The 18,202-nt window shown below is 27.4% G+C and overlaps 1 protein-coding gene and 2 long non-coding RNA genes across 6 annotated transcripts in view; all 3 read left to right on the plus strand.

The window, feature by feature from the left end:
* The window catches only part of LOC100168229, a 396,335-nt gene that overhangs the window by 62,611 nt on the left and 315,522 nt on the right, over window positions 1-18,202 (plus strand). The gene's annotated exons all lie outside the window — the stretch shown is intronic.
* Window positions 99-18,202, plus strand: part of LOC115034042 — a 29,399-nt gene continuing 11,295 nt past the window's right edge. Inside the window, exons 1-3 of the long non-coding RNA XR_003839403.1 lie at window positions 99-1,094; window positions 1,396-1,404; window positions 2,362-2,370. This is a non-coding gene — a long non-coding RNA (uncharacterized LOC115034042). The remainder of the gene's footprint in view (window positions 1,095-1,395; window positions 1,405-2,361; window positions 2,371-18,202) is intronic.
* LOC115034043 lies at window positions 5,274-8,127 on the plus strand. The gene is made up of 3 exons (XR_003839404.1): window positions 5,274-5,293; window positions 6,229-6,237; window positions 6,646-8,127. It is a non-coding gene; the product is annotated as an uncharacterized LOC115034043 (long non-coding RNA).

An 18,202-nucleotide genomic window follows, 5' to 3' on the forward strand; every position in this document is an offset into this window, starting at 1 on the left:
AATAATACATGACCACAAACATTTAATATTATGATATGTCTGGGATCTGGCCAATAACTGAAATTTTAAATATTATAAAAATGTATAGGTACTATTTAGTATTTACTTAGTACTTACTCTTATTCTTTTATAAGTGTATTATGAGGAACCTATTTTTATTTTCCATAGAATTTCTGAGATTCCTTTTATAAATGTATCTAATTAGTTTTATATTCTGAGCAGAGCAATGGACATATTGATTTTACAACGACGTGTGTTTGTTTGTATCTGTTACGGTTACCACATATTTTAGAGCAGTAAAAATGCTTTGACCTTTAAATTTTAGAGTGATTACTACATATATTCACCTTTATGCAGTACCTACAAAATAGTAAACATTTACCAGTACATTATATGACAGATTTAATAGAAACGATCATATTTATTATAAACTATATATTTGTTTTTATAGTATATGATGGTAAGTATTTATGATTTTTATATAAATTTGTCATATCTAAGTAGGTAAGAAAATATTCTTGAAGGGTATCAACCTCCCTATGGCTATATGTTACAAACACTATTATCGTAGACCTTAGTTACATTGCATTATAAAATGGTTACAAAATCTTTAGAAAGTTTTTTATGAAATTTATGATCTCAGTGTTATGGAATGGGAAAGCTAAGTTATAGTTTTGTATTCAGTCTCAAATCTATATTACCTATATATTGTATTAAAATAATTAATATTTATGTTCGTGTTTATGTTAACAATACTTGAATTATTTATATTAAGGGATAAGATAGGTACATGATAATAATTTATAACTATTATATTATTGTCATATTAATTTGTAAATAAAACATGATAGTTTATTGATCTTAACCTCAATAAAACAATAATCAAATAAATTTGTAGTCGTGTACTCGTGTATTATAAACGGTTGTTATGCGATCAATTAAATATTATTTCTAACATTTTTGTAGATGATTATAGTAAGTTGAAAGTATGTTATATTTTCATGGCACCTATGTTGAAGAAGGTTTATTCCAATTAACAAAACAATAAAATTTAACCACACCTATTTGTTTTTATTGTATAGAATACTTAGGAGGTACGTAATTTTTGTATTTTTTTTTATTGTAATACATATTTTTTGTATTTTATAGTATTACTTTATTTGATACAATTCTTATAATACCTATATTATATAAACTATTGTATATACCGTATAAAAAAAAATAACATCTTACTTAATACTTATGTAAATGCTATGTTAATTCAAATTTTTTTGAATGACCATCATATTCAAAAAAGTTATTGATTATTCAATTACAAAATAAATGTCAACTATTGGAATTTATTGTTGAATACAGTTTTCTATAGCAATACATTATCATTATATTTTTTTCTAGAAATTTACAGTACGTACATTTTCGGTTTGTCAATTATATTATTAAAATAATAAATAATAATTGTTTATTCTGGTTGAGTTTCAAGCGGTAGAATACGATGAAGAACGGCATTTTTGGTAACACGATTGAGAACGCTCGAAATTTTATTTTTTTTCCAACGTTGCCAAGTTTATTCGAATGATAAATTATAATTTTGATTTTGATACTTCAACATTTTCAAGAGAATCACCCGCAAAATAATTTATATTAAAAAAGGGAGATTTTCATTTGAACAATTTAAGTTAGTATCGCCACAGGACATTTCTTGAGTAGTACAAAATGATCAGTAATTTGAAAATATTTGTCTTCAGGTATACTTATAAAATCAGAATTTTAATAAAAGTATTATTAAAAAGATAAATGGAGGTGATCATGTTTAAAAAATCGTTCTGAGTATTACATATTTTTATAAGTAGGTACCTAATGTATATTATTTTACATTTTGTATTCATATGTTTTTATTGCATATTATTAGGTGCCCATATATTTGTATAAGGTTATAATTATTAATTGATGATTTTATTCAAGAATATTTATTTTATGCATAAGTGAATGAATATTTCAATAGTCAAATAAATGATATGGCAACGTTGCACGTAAATTTGTTCTCAGTCGTATTCTTTTTCGGGTGTTTTTTGGGTCAGTGGTAAGTTCTTTGTTAATTTTAATTTTTAAGTGTTCTCAATCGTTCAGCCAAAAAACTATAACGATCTCACTCGTTCGATAACTATTTTGAGATTGTGTTATAGTAATAATTAATATTTATTATATAATTATCAATATCCACACTCCATACACAGTCATTAGAGGTAAAGAAACCCTAATGGGTCCATCCCATTGAACCCCATTATACATTTGATATCGTATATACTATTATAATACATTTTACTATTGAAAACCAACGTATATTATAAATATGTTTTGCAGTAAAAATGAGTAAGTATATTTTATATATATTGTCATGTTATTATTTTTACTTTTTCGTCTTCTTCTTCTTCTGGAATTATTGGATGTTAAATTCAAAATTAGTTATAATACACGGCTTTTGTAAATGGTTCAGCCGTTCAGGTTCTTAGTTAGGTAATTGAAAACCAGTTCAGATGAAAAAAAAAAGCGGTTAAGTGGATGTCGCTCTGCTGTACAGTAGGCTACAAGTTGGTCAATGTATAATGGATTGTACGAAGCTTGTATCAATGATATAATATCGTTGTTCATTGTATAAAAAATACGATTTTGAGCGTAGACGGTTTGTCAGTCTGAATTTTTATATTATATTTTTATTATTTATTATAGCCTGTAAGTTGTATTAGTATTATAATATAATAATTATTTATTTGTTTATATAATGATAAACAAAGTGTTACAAATCAAAATCCCATTTTTAGCTTTTTTTTGTAATTTATTGGTGGTTTTTCCCGTGGCATTTAAAAGTTAATGAGAAAATCGAAAAATGACTTCTCTAAAGCACCATCTTGATCCAATTTGCTAAAATATAAGATATTATATGTTGAAATCGAAGCACTCCTTCTGGTAGAAACGTTGTATATACAGAGTTAATCATGATATAACATATGCATAATATTATAATTTATATAATCTAGGTATTTATGGCAAATATTGTGTACATCATTATTCGTTATTAATGAATAAAATATTTTCGTTTACAGTGAATTGTATGTAATATTTATTTATTTTTTTGTATACTTATTTTATAAAAATTATCAGTATAAAAAATTATATATTTTATAGTGTTTTTGAACAGTATAAATGCATCTTTTTGCCACAATTAGGGTGATTTTTAGTTGGAAATTAAAATTAAAATTAACTATACAAATCATTCAAAACACTTAGGATGAACTTAGAGAAAAACAAAGGGAAACGAGAATGCTTTCGTGAATCAAGTTTTTGAAAAATCGATTTTTTTTCGTTTTGAAAACTACAATTTTCTGTTTTATAATAGGTAACCAGTGTTGGCCTGGCACACCAAATGCCTAGGGATCAGTTTTTTAAGGGGCCCCATAATGAAATACAAAATTTACTTGATATTTTGGTGAAAAAATTCTCGCAATTTTTTTTCTTTAAAAATACATTTCTTCAAATTCTGATTTTTAGAATTTTTAAGTATACCTAAAGGAAACGTATTCAAATTCCTGATATTTTTTTACTACTTATAAAGAGTGTCCTATAGGCTATGGCTATACAATCTTCTATTTTTCAAATGAGAATTTCCTTTTGTTACTGAAAATTATTTAGCAGATGATGTTCTTGTAAATATATAGATGTATCTAAATCAAAATTCTAATAAGTAGTTGCTGAATTATTATAATGTGTATACTAAGAATAATAATCCTTAAAATATGGTTTACAATAAAACAATTTTAAGTACCTACCTACCTACTATTAGATGTGGTACCTACTTATTCACTATTATCAGTATAGGTACCTACTTAATAGTTAGTCAGAGTTATATAGGTATCTCAAATCTACTAGTTCAAATTTTGATTTATATGCATCAAAGTTCTCAAAAAAATATCTGCTGAATAATAAAAGTAAAAAAAATAGGGTTCCTATTTGAAAACCCGAAATTTGTATTGTAACAATACATCATCGTTAAATGGTATAAAAAAATATTCGAAAATCTTCAAGTATATTTAAAAGTTCTAAAAATCGGAATTTGTATAATTATATACCTACACGCACATAATATGTACAATTTAAGTAAAAAAAAATAGTGTGAGCATGCTTAAAAAATCACTCTATAATATTAATAGGTCTGACGAGGGGAATCATTCGTTTAATAATAAATTAATATATTGACATTTTTGAAATATTTGAAACTGCGAGATATTAAAAAGTTATTGTAAATTAGTAGTTACACAGAAACGAAATTACGAAAAACAAAATGATGTTTATATTACCTATAGAATTTTAACTTTGAAGACTGATCCTTACGATATAAGCATAAAATGCATAATATTATTCAAGTAAACTTTCATGGATAAATCGTAAATGTCCAAGCTTCATCATTATGTTATATTAATATATATATATATGTATGTATAAGTAGACTTAGGTATATAGTATTATAAATAATACATATTTTTGCATACAACATTTTCATGATCACTGAATCCAATAGCGGATCCGCTGCAGGGTCAGATACTCGGATAAGGTGGGCTCCCGTGACCTCTTCTGAGCCCATTGTTTTTAATAAGAAATATGAAACTTAACTTAACTTGCAGTAGTGCAATTGATCCTAAAAAACGTCTTATACTCATTACTTGTACTAATTATACCATTATAGTGCACCACTCACACTAAAAAAATATACGAAACCCTAAAAATAAAACGGACGTGCCCTGTTCTGATTGTAGGTAACTATTACAAAAATAATATGACACGATAAGAGTATTATGGGTGAAGAGCCGTGGGTGAAGTTGGTAAACAGTGATACCACTTTGACTCAAAGAAGAAGAGCTGTAGAAATTTGAATATTCATTATGGAAACCGATCATATTGGAATTTATAAAACGGGAATCGCAGAATAAGCTTTCCCAATGTGTTTTTATTTTATTATTTCCTGACAACTGAAAAATGTCACAATATAATATTTTGCTACAAATTGTTTGTAAATATATCTTTTTAATCCCAGTTATTGTAAATATGACATGAAATTAAGGAATATTCCATTATTAGGAAACCAAATTGTATAATTCATTAAAAACAATGAGTTGAAAAAATAATCTCCAAATAAATATTTAAAATCGTGAAAATTCCTTATAAACCATAAGTTAGAATAGTAACAAATAACAATAATAATATAAAAATATTTTTTTTCTAGTAATTCATAAAGATCAGAGTACGTAAATATTATTTTTTTTTTGAACGAATTATATGTTTCATAATTTTATATGTGCTAAATCAAATTGGTTTGCTCGGAACTAAAAGGTGCTAAATTGATTTTTTTATTAAAATCAACTTTATATATAATATATTGTAATGGTACACATCATTCATACTAAAACAGTCATTCTCAAGGGTAATAACAAACGTGTCACTCGGATATGTCCAACATAAAGTTGTTATTCTCAGAAGTGAAACTGTTGCCTCGTGCGAGTGATACGGTTTGCCAGGTGTGGTTTTGTATCTGTTATGGTTACCCCATATTTTAGAGCAGTAAAAATGCTTTGACCTTTAAATTGTAGAGTGATTACCTACTGGTTTCTGATAAAAATTTGGATTATGTGGTTATTTGAGGGAAAAAATGGGTGGATAAAAATATTGGAGTGTACCTACTAAATAAATACAACAAAAATACAAAAAAAAAAAAACAATACAATACGAGGAATTTGGTCTGCTGCAAAATAGTAGGTTTTGCATGTACCTATTATAGTCATTGAGCAGAAAATCGTAATGGAATTTATATGTAGAGTTTCAAATTCAAAAAATTAAAATAATTGAAATGTAGCTGTGTTTTTTTTCAACATTTCATTTTTAACAGGATAAAATATCTTTTTTTAAATTCTTATAGTGGATTGAATAATTTGTCCAAACAATAAACAGTAATGAGTGTGTTTATTTTATATGTACGTATCTGATGCACCTTTAGATATCTACACGCTACAGTAAAACTAATACATGTATATTGTATATATACTTCCAAATTTAGGGTGGTTTCTGTTGATAATTCACCTTTATGTAGTACTTACAAAATAGTAAACATTTACCAGTACATTATGACAGATCTAATAGAAACAATCATATTTATTATAAACTATATATTTGTTTTTATAGTAGAAGATGGTAAGTATTTATGATTTTTATATAAATTTGACATATCTAAGTAGGTAAGAAAATATTCTCGAAGGGTATCATATTTTGTAACTCTGAACTTAAAACCTCCCTATGGCTATATGTTAAAAACACTATTATCGTAGACCTGAGTTACATCGCATTATAAAATGGTTACAAAATCTTGAGAAAGATTTTTATGAAATGTATGATCTCGGTGTTATGGAATGGGAAAGCTAAGTTATAGTTTTGCTTAGAATATAAAATGTTTTTACGGTTAATTCCACTGATTAAAACCTTTGAATTGAACAAGATATCTAAAAAGTCTGATTTCGATGAAAATAATTTTATAAATAGAAAAAACAAATGTAGGAGGGACCATTTTATGATTGTTATTAATTAGTTGTATATCATTTTTAGGAAAGGTCAAAAGTAAGTATTTCATTGTTTTTTTGTTAATTATGTTTTTATTAAATAATTTATATAATGCAGTTTTCAATAGAAATTCAAACGAAATTACGAAAAACAAAATAATGTTTATATTACCTATAGAATTATAACTTTGAAGACTAATCCTTAAGATATAAGCATAAATGCATAATATTATTCAAGTAAACTTTCATGGATAATTCGTAAATGTCCAAGCTTCATCATTATGTTATATTAATATATATATATATGTATGTATAAGTAGACGTAGGTATATAGTATTATAAATAATACATATTTTTGCATACAACATTTTCATGATCACTGAATCCAATAGCGGATCCGCTGCAGGGTCAGATACTCGGATAAGGTGGGCTCCCGTGACCTCTTCTGAGCCCATTGTTTTTAATAAGAAATATATAACTTAACTTAACTTGCAGTAGTGCAATTGATCCTAAAAAACGTCTTATACTCATTACTTGTACTAATTATACCATTATAGTGCACCGCTCACACTAAATAAATATACAAAACCCTAAAAAAAACGGACGTGCCCTGCCCTGATTGTAGGTAACTATTACAAAAATAATATGACATGATAAGAGTATTATGGGTGAAGAACCGTGGGTGAAGTTGGTAAACAGTGATACCACTTTGTGTTTTTATTTTATTCTTTCCTGACAACTGAAGAATGTCACAATATAATATTTTGCTACAAATTGTTTGTAAATATATCTTTTTAATCCCAGTTATTGTAAATATGACATGAAATTAAGGAATATTCCATTATTTAGGAACCAAATTGTATAATTCATTAAAAACAATGAGTTGAAAAAATAATCTCCAAATAAATATTTAAAATTGTGAAAATTCCTTATAAACCATAAGTTAGAATAGTAACAAATAACAATAATAATATAAAAATATTTTTTTTCTAGTAATTCCTAAAGATCAGAGTACGTAAATATTATTTTTTTTTGAACGAATTATATGTTTCATAATTTTATATGTGCTAAATCAAATTGGTTTGCTCGGAACTAAAAGGTGCTAAATTGATTTTTTTATTAAAATCAACTTTATATATAATATATTGTAATGGTACACATCATTCATACTAAAACAGTCATTCTCAAGGGTAATAACAAACGTGTCACTCGGATATGTCCAACATAAAGTTGTTATTCTCAGAAGTGAAACTGTTGCCTCGTGCGAGTGATACGGTTTGCCAGATGTGGTTTTGTATCTGTTATGGTTACCCCATATTTTAGAGCAGTAAAAATGCTTTGACCTTTAAATTGTAGAGTGATTACCTACTGGTTTCTGATAAAAATTTGGATTATGTGGTTATTTGAGGGAAAAAATGGGTGGATAAAAATATTGGAGTGTACCTACTAAATAAATACAACAAAAATACAAAAAAAAAAAAAAACAATACAATACGAGGAATTTGGTCTGCTGCAAAATAGTAGGTTTTGCATGTACCTATTATAGTCATTGAGCAGAAAATCGTAATGGAATTTATATGTAGAGTTTCAAATTCAAAAAATTAAAATAATTGAAATGTAGCTGTGTTTTTTTTCAACATTTCATTTTTAACAGGATAAAATATCTTTTTTTAAATTCTTATAGTGGATTGAATAATTTGTCCAAACAATAAACAGTAATGAGTGTGTTTATTTTATATGTACGTATCTGATGCACCATTAGATATCTACACGCTACAGTAAAACTAATACATGTATATTGTATATATACTTCCAAATTTAGGGTGGTTTCTGTTGATAATTCGCCTTTATGTAGTACTTACAAAATAGTAAACATTTACCAGTACATTATGACAGATCTAATAGAAACAATCATATTTATTATAAACTATATATTTGTTTTTATAGTAGAAGATGGTAAGTATTTATGATTTTTATATAAATTTGACATATCTAAGTAGGTAAGAAAATATTCTCGAAGGGTATCATATTTTGTAACTCTGAACTTAAAACCTCCCTATGGCTATATGTTAAAAACACTATTATCGTAGACATGAGTTACATCGCATTATAAAATGGTTACAAAATCTTGAGAAAGATTTTTATGAAATGTATGATCTCGGTGTTATGGAATGGGAAAGCTAAGTTATAGTTTTGCTTAGAATATAAAATGTTTTTACAGTTAATTCCACTGATTAAAACCTTTGAATTGAACAAGATATCTAAAAAGTCTGATTTCGATGAAAATAATTTTATAAATAGAAAAAACAAATGTAGGAGGGACCATTTTATGATTGTTATTAATTAGTTGTATATCATTTTTAGGAAAGGTCAAAAGTAAGTATTTCATTGTTTTTTTGTTAATTATTTTTTTATTAAATAATTTATATAATGCAGTTTTCAATAGAAATTCAAACGAAATTACGAAAAACAAAATAATGTTTATATTACCTATAGAATTATAACTTTGAAGACTAATCCTTAAGATATAAGCATAAATGCATAATATTATTCAAGTAAACTTTCATGGATAATTCGTAAATGTCCAAGCTTCATCATTATGTTATATTAATATATATATATATGTATGTATAAGTAGACGTAGGTATATAGTATTATAAATAATACATATTTTTGCATACAACATTTTCATGATCACTGAATCCAATAGCGGATCCGCTGCAGGGTCAGATACTCGGATAAAGTGGGCTCCCGTGACCTCTACTGAGCCCATTGTTTTTAATAAGAAATATAAAACTTAACTTAACTTGCAGTAGTGCAATTGATCCAAAAAAACTTCCTATACTTATTACTTGTACTAATTGTACCATTATAGTGCACCGCTTACACTATAATAGGCAAGCATCCGTGCCCTGTAAAGAAAAAATGCGAACGGTTTAAAATATCGATAACTAAATGCTTTACGGGGTCCTTACTCCCTAAATAGAAGAAACACACGCCAAGCTAATAAAAAAATGTACGAGACCTTAAAAAAAACGGACCGGCTCTGCCCTGATTGTAGGTAACTATTACAAAAATAGTATGACATGATAAGAATATTATGGGTGAAGAACCGTGGGTGAAGTTGGTAAACAGTGATACCACTTTGTGTTTTTATTTTATTCTTTCCTGACAACTGAAGAATGTCACAATATAATATTTTGCTACAAATTGTTTGTAAATATATCTTTTTAATCCCAGTTATTGTAAATATGACATGAAATTAAGGAATATTCCATTATTTAGGAACCAAATTGTATAATTCATTAAAAACAATGAGTTAAAAAAATAATCTCCAAATTATTATTTAAAATCATGAAAATTCATTATAAATCATAAGTTAGATTAGTAACAAATAACAATACCTAATAATATAAATTTTTTTTTTTTTTAAAACAAACTTTTTTTTAACAAACCAACATATACGAACAAAATCCCGACAGTCTCCCAAAGGATTTGATATTTTTGAATAGCATATTATAATTTCAAGCAGTCGAAATGCTTAATGACCATATATTATATTATAAAATATTCTAGTATATTATTGTTGTATTATTAGTTTATTGTCATGCTATGATGATTATGTATATATTATTATTGATTATTAACTTTAAAATCAGTGTATTACAACAATTATGTTAATTTTTCATAGAGCTTTTCCTTCCAGGCCTTTTATTTAACATTTATAGACAAATAGTAGGTATAATAATTTTAATATTATTTTAATTATTTTCCAGAAACCCGTATGTAACATTTTTGAGTTTTTTATTTTATTGATCTTTATAATTAGTTTTTGTTTGAAAATTTCTTAGTAAATTTACTTAGTTATTTTTTATTTCAAAGTAATCTTTTTATAAACTGGAATTTATAGAAAATAAACATTTCATATATATGGAACATTTTTTATACATATTGTTACGTACAGCCCTTCAGGGATCCAGAAAGATGTTGCTTTTGAAATAAAATAGGAGACAATTTTAATACAGTTATTCGAAATGCAATTTATTATAATAGAATTGTGTATTATCTCGTGTTAGTAGCGGTGTAGCGGATTATAATGGCTGGTGGCGTGAAGTGGCTTCGGTCTTGCTGGTCCAGGTACATCTGATCAGACTGTGCTTCTGACCCTCATATAATATACTCATATAATAAAGTTGTTAACTATCCTATGGTGAATCCCAAGCGTGTTGCGTATCACCCGGATATGTCCATCATAAAGTTGTTATTCTCAGAAGCAGTGGCGGCTCGTGTGTATGTGCACAAGTGCACGTGCACTACCTACCCAACCTCAAGAAAAATTGAAAACATAAATCACAATAATACAACTAAGTACCTGCTATGTAATTAGGATTATTTTCAAAATATAAAAATGTAAATTCAAAATATTATAAAGAAAATAATAATATTATAATATTATATTTAATATTTGGAGTGGGTTATTTCGACTGCTAAACGGCCGTCCGCGAAGGAACGGTATCGGCGTGTATTATTATAGTATACTATTATAGTGGCAGTACTGCAGTTGTGCACACAATCGTTGTGCACATTTGTACAGTGTAAAAATTAAAGCAAGTCGAAACACGCAGCCCGCGTTATAAAGGAATTGGTGTGCACATTTGTTTGTGTGCACATAGCCAATTAAATTGTTTTCAGTGAATTATTTTCGACGTCGCGTCGTTGCAGCGTCGTTGCGCGTCGGCATCGGCATTATCATGACATCATTGTCATGGGCATTATTATGTTATTAAAGTTTATTTTTACTCTCGTAGTCTCGTTTATTTATTATATTCCGATTATCAGCTGATAATATTAGCTAGTCAGTAGTCGATCATTATCGGAAATTCAAAACATTAATCGTGACAATCGTGTTTCTGTTTTTCATCGACGACCGACATTAACGTATATTAATATTATATTTTTATTATATTTTATTCGTGTATTTTTTTTGGATGTGCACTACTTCATTAAAAACCCACGAGCCGCTACTGCTCAGAAGTGAAACTGTTGCCTCGTGCAAGTGATACGGTTTGCCAGGTGTGGTTTTAATTAGTCGAATTCGTAGAATTTCGTAAATTTATGACCAAATATGGAATAATCGAGGCTACAGTTGAATGTTATGCACAACAATATTATATACGAATACAATGTTAATATAGAATAGGGATCAAAATTGAGAAAAATTGGTTTCATTTAAAATTTCCGGAAAAATGGTTTTGACGAAAAAAACTGGTTTTTTTCCTGAAAAAATTTAAAAATTGAATGAGAAAAATGGTTTTTTTTTCTAAAGAAATGAAAAAGTAATGTATAGTAGAAACAATCTAATAAATAATGATAGTTGATAATCATATTACATACATATTATATATACCATACCTAACTTAAAGTCTTTAGTGGATAAATCTAGAGGATTCTATACTTGATTATAAATAATTATAATTTGTAATATTAACTACTAAAGTACTAACTATTAAGTATTTACTAATTAGTTATTTCTTATTATTTCTTAATATTATTTTATATTTAAATATATATTTAATATATTTTTTTACCAACTCACTAATTTTGATAATATACAAACTATCAAATAGTTACTAGTCATCACTCACCATTCACCAGTCACTGTAATATAATTTATAAATCTATCAGCCAGTTACTATAATACCTTATTAGTTATTAGTTACTACAAACATAAATAGACAATAAGTATACAATTTTTAACATTTAAAAATACAGGTGATTTATTTTCGGGGAAATACACTCTCCCACATAAATACCAATTTGAAATGGAACTACATTATTTTTAGAACAAATATTGAAATATCCGTATTAATATTTTTAAATTTTAATACAATAATACATTGATAACCGTATTAGGAAATGTGAAATGACAATGACTGGTTTCTTTATCAATTTTTTAAAATGGTTTTTTTTTACATAGATTATTTTAATTTTTAAGCGTAAATAAAATTTTTTAATTTTCCGGAAATTCGGTTTTTTTTCGGAAATGTATTATTTCAATATTCTCCAATTTTTCCACGTTTTCCGAGGCTCTGGGAAAAAAACCGTTTTTTTCCGAAATTTTTCCGAATATTTCCGGAAATTTTCCGGCATTTTGATCCCTAATATACAACATATTATATGGTAATACGTAGAGTCCTTTACAATATTAAAGATATACATTTGGGTTAATTGTTTATATTTTATTCTTATGGTATATTGGTATGGTATATCTAGTAGCATACAACATAGAATAAATACCTAATATAAGATAACTAAAAAAAAAACATGCTTCTAGATATTTTCCTTTACAATGAAAATTTATGAATCATAAAATTATTTTTATTAATAAGTTACACTAACAACGAAAACGTCTATTTTGATAAACTGGTTAGAAAAATATAATATATAGTATATAATATGTATCAAGCCCCAAACACATATCCATGTTAATAAAATCAATTGAGACAAAATAAAGTCCAAAAACTATCAAATTTCATAATTAGTCTCCTACTGAAAATATTGCAAATTTATTGAGAATTTTCAAATAAATCAATAGACTTTCCTCTTTAGTAATAACATTTTATTAATTTTTTATAATTATACTTAAAAATTATTGCTGGGTATTTTTTTCTAGGTAAATTAGAACGTAAGTTGATTTTATTTTTTTTAATAATTTTATTTTATACGATAATATATTAGATTAATCTTACATGTATTATGCCTGTAGGTATAAAGTTTAAGAACTAAGACTCCAACGTTTCTATATTGTATTAAATATATTATTTAGATAGTGAATTGGCATTTTTTTTAAGTGCGTACATTCAATTTTTAGGGACAAAAAATGTTAGTCATTACTTATTAAATTTCAATATTGGTCTCAAACCACAGTTTGTAATTTTTAGTTCTATATAATATTATTATATTTCTATTTTATAACCTTATAGCAGAACAATGGATATTATTAATATTTTATAATTATTAACTACAATTTTTATTTTATTTCAGTTACTAAAGGTATGTAAACAGTTTTATTTTCTAAAATATTTCTTATGGTCTTTAATCTTTATTCTTATAAAGTTTTATATTATTAAAAGTTAGAAATGTTTGGATTTTCCAACGATTTTTTTCTATTTAGGAACTGAGAGCTTAACTATAATATACAAATTATAAACAAATAGTTTGAGTTATTTTTATTAACATAATTAACATTATGAGTTGCATTATACACAATAAAAATAAGTATGCAGTTATAATTTTTTTCATAATCAGTACATCGATGTAGGTACTCGGTGGCTGAGTTTAACGTTTGCGCATTGTGCCATTGTTAGTGACCCAAGTAGGAACTACATTTTGGTAGTCATTTGCGCATTATGTGTTTAACAAACTCCTTCACATATTTTTTGATGTTTGCTCTTGATATTTTAATAAAACTCATAACTAGTAGATTGATATTTGGTTCAAAACGTATTGTTAATTACACACTAGACTGTCAAAGCACATGTATCCAACGCTGTATTTGTGCGTTTGATATCATCGATGCGCTGTTATAATAATATGCTGGACGCTGGTAGAGTACAAAACGAATTTTTAATATTTTAAATGTATCTTTGAATGCAATGATGGTAAGACATAACTTTATAGAGACCTATTACCTACAGAAAACGATTATGAACGGGGATGGTCAGTCAGATTGAAGTCTAAGGACATTATAATATTATTGTATACATTGTTTAGCTGGTACTGTTTTAAGTTGTATTTTAGTTGTACAATATTGTAATCGTGTTTACCAAAAACAATGACAACTCTCAAGTTGCAACTGTGGTGCAACGTATCTACATAATAAGTTATAGTTGTTTATCATCTTTTTTTTTTTTTTTTTTCTTTATTATTATTACATACACAATCTGTACCTCGTGGTTACAATAAGAGTATTAGCTAAAATATAAAAACAAAATACATGAATATCTTGATAAAAGCAGCCACCCATTGATGACACTTATAAATTGAAGTTATACATTAAGTTTTCTCATAGATACATCATGTTTATTGATTGCTCTTTTTTTTTTTTTTTTTTTTTTTTTTTTTTTTTTTTTTTTTTAAATTATGAAATTAAGTCAGCATATCTCTGCACCAGTTGCGTTTTAATCGCCTAGGAGGATTTCCCGGAATAACATTTGATGAGAGTGTTTTGACTAAAGGATTTGAGTGAGTTGCAAGCCTTTTATGAAATCTTTTATAATAAATAGTAGCTTCTTCTTTAATAGTTTTAATTTTTAGGTCTGTGTGGAGAGTATGATTGGAAACATACGGGGGGGAGTTTGTTAATTTTCTTAATGTTATATTTTGAAAGGTCTGAATACGATTTGTATTTGATTTTTTTGCATTTCCCCACAGTTGGATACCGTAGGTCCAAATGGGTTTAATGAGGGATTTATACATTAGTAGTTTTATATTAAGGTTGGTGTGTTTGTTATTGACTAGTAAAGATTTAAGCATACGAAGTCGGAGATTTAATTGGAGTCTTTTAACACGTGTATGTTGGGCCCATGTTAGTCTACGGTCAAGGGTTAAGCCAAGATACTTAACTGTAGGAGTGGACGGAATTTGCGTACCAAAGAGAGTGACTGGCGGGCAGTGTCCTAGCTTAAGGGTAAAAGTAGTATGATTAGATTTGGTTTGATTTACCTTAATCCTCCAATTATTGTACCAGGTTTCCATAAGGGAAAGATGATTTTGTAGATTAAGCGATGCTACAATGGGGTTTTCATTTATAGATATGATGAGTTTATCATCTGCATAGTCTGCCACAATGGTGTTGACGGAGGTTGGTTGATCAGAAGCATATAAGTTGTATAGTAATGGAGAAAGGATACCCCCTTGTGGAACACCAGCTCTGATGTTTGCTATGTTTGAGTATGCAGATTTAAAATTAACTTGAAAATAACGATCAGTTAGATATGATTTAAGTAGCGTGAAGTATGTTGGGGGCAAAAAGGTCTTTACCTTGTAAAGCAGCCCTTCATGCCATACACGGTCAAAGGCCTGTTGAATGTCAAGAAATACGCAAGAACAATACATTTTTTTTTCAAGTGCGAAAGAAACCGAATCAACTAGCCTGTGTACTTGATGGATTGTAGAATGATGTGCGCGAAAACCGAATTGATAGTTAGGTAATAAATTTTTATCACTAATTATGGGAAGTATGCGATTCAGAATTAGTCTTTCTAGCACTTTTCCGAAGAAAGGTAATAGACTAATTGGTCTATATGACGTTACCAGATCAGGGGGCTTGTTTGGTTATATAGGTAATTAAAAAAAAAAAAATTATAATAAAAAAAAATAAACCACAGTGGAAAAATATGTTGGTTCTATTTTAAGCTTAATGGGCCAATGTAATAATTTTTTTTCCGTGTCCCCCCAGCTAAAATTAATATCTACATTTCACATTTATTGTATTATACGGGCTAAATGAACGTAAAATATGTACCTAAATAAGTAAAGTATTATATTTTGTGAGCTATTTTTCGCCTTAGAGAGTTTGTACTTTGTTTGTATTCTTCTCTTCAAGTACTAAACGAAGTTTTACTTTAGATAAAACTCTATCAAGAATTGAAAGCTTCGTTATTTGTCCAAAACTAGATGGACTGCAAGGGCAGAATCTCTACAGGCTGTTTTTTGAAGGAATTGTTTCAATTTTACATGAAATATCAACAAAATCAAATATTGATATAAAAAACTAGAGTACAAGCATTATGACTTGAGAAAAACTGTTTATCAATTGATTTTATCATTTGTATGTACTTCATGGACCATATAATGTACCAAATGAAAATATTAGCTGAAACATCGGAGACCAAAGGGCAAAGATCTTAATATAGTAGACACACTGATATTAATTGGTAGTTGATAAATGAACTTATAGCCATTGCCAATCATTTTGTCTAAAACTATATATTGATTTTGATTAAAATCAATAAAAATTGATTCAAATCCACAATCACATGTAAACTTAACTTATAAAGAATTTTATAGAAAAGAATTTCTTCATGTTCTGGACACATTAATCAGTTTGTCAACAAAAAATTTGAAATCTTGTCTGGTTTGTTTTTAACCACTTTTTAAAGCATTATCGGTGCCTATAAGTTAAAATATAACACTATAACAGTAAAAGATGTAGGAAAATCATTTCCCTTATTTTCGAAAAACTATGACATGTCTAACGTAACAGATTTCAATTGCACATTATGTGACATAAATATATTAAGACTACAAACTGAAAATGTTAAATCATTGGTTAACGTATGGATGTAGCCAATAAATTAAGGACTATAATTTCTATGGCTAATGAATTTTGTCGACCAGTTACCACAGCTTCAAATGAACGATGTTTCAGCAAGCTAAAATTAATCAAAAACCATTTAAGAACAACTATTATACTTGGTTCTAAGAAAGACATTTTGGATAGTATTGAAATTTGAAATGACAAATATTATGATAAAAATATGGGCATCGTCAAAAGAAAGAATCTCTGTGTAATATATATATTAATTTATTATAATTTTTGTTTTTTTTGGAATGCACATTCTGACAATATTTTATATCAAATGATTTGTAAAATGTAATAATATATTATAATACTTATTTGCTATAAAAAATAGTAATCGTTTTATGATGCCCATTTAAAAACAAAATAGATACTAAAAAATCGGCTTGGATCAAAAACTCTAAGTAAAATGACAATATTGTTGGTAAATAGTGATTTAAATAATTTAAAAATGTCTCTTGGTCTAGGATTTTGTTTATTCTTTACCTATCATATATGATACCAAAATATTATTATAGTTTTATTGTTTTATATATAAACCAATCACATCAACGGTTTGACGAATTCTTACTCTAGAACAATATCATAATTAGTAGTGAATATTGAAAAATAAAAATAAAAATATGCTTTTATCAAGATGTTATGTTTAGTGCCTGTACACTAATTATTGAGCTCAATTTTATAAAATAGATCGTGCTATAAAAAAAAATCAAAATTTTGACGCAGAGTTTTTAGCTTTTTGCTTCAACATAGTACGGAATTGTAAAAACAAAAATTTGACATATTGAGTGTAGCAAGAAAATTGTATTAGGGTACCTACCTATTATAATATTATGTATGAATTTCAGTCGTCACTTTCGTTAACCACGACCCCTCACAAATATTACCTAACGCCGGCCCTGCCTATAGCCATAGGCGGCGGCGGCGGCGAATAAGTCTGTATTGTTTCGCGCACAAAAACGAGCGTATTTTATTGTTTTATTTTCGGTCGCGCACCCGAGCCATTAAAATCGAAAAATTAAGAATATTAAAAAACCGTATCGCGACAACGACGCGATACGTGTTGGTGCTGTTTTCGAGGGTTTCAGTCGTCATTATTGTTAAGGCCGTGCAATAATCAGTTTAATAATAGTGGTGGGTTTATACGAATATTATTATCACGGTAAGGTATATAATAAGAGTCGGACCGAACGTTGTCGTTTATCTGTCGTCTGTAGACACCTCAAGTCGCTTAGAGAGT

The sequence above is a fragment of the Acyrthosiphon pisum genome, chromosome A2, assembly GCF_005508785.2.
Source record: "Acyrthosiphon pisum isolate AL4f chromosome A2, pea_aphid_22Mar2018_4r6ur, whole genome shotgun sequence".
In the NCBI taxonomy this organism is placed as follows: Eukaryota; Metazoa; Arthropoda; class Insecta; order Hemiptera; family Aphididae; genus Acyrthosiphon; species Acyrthosiphon pisum.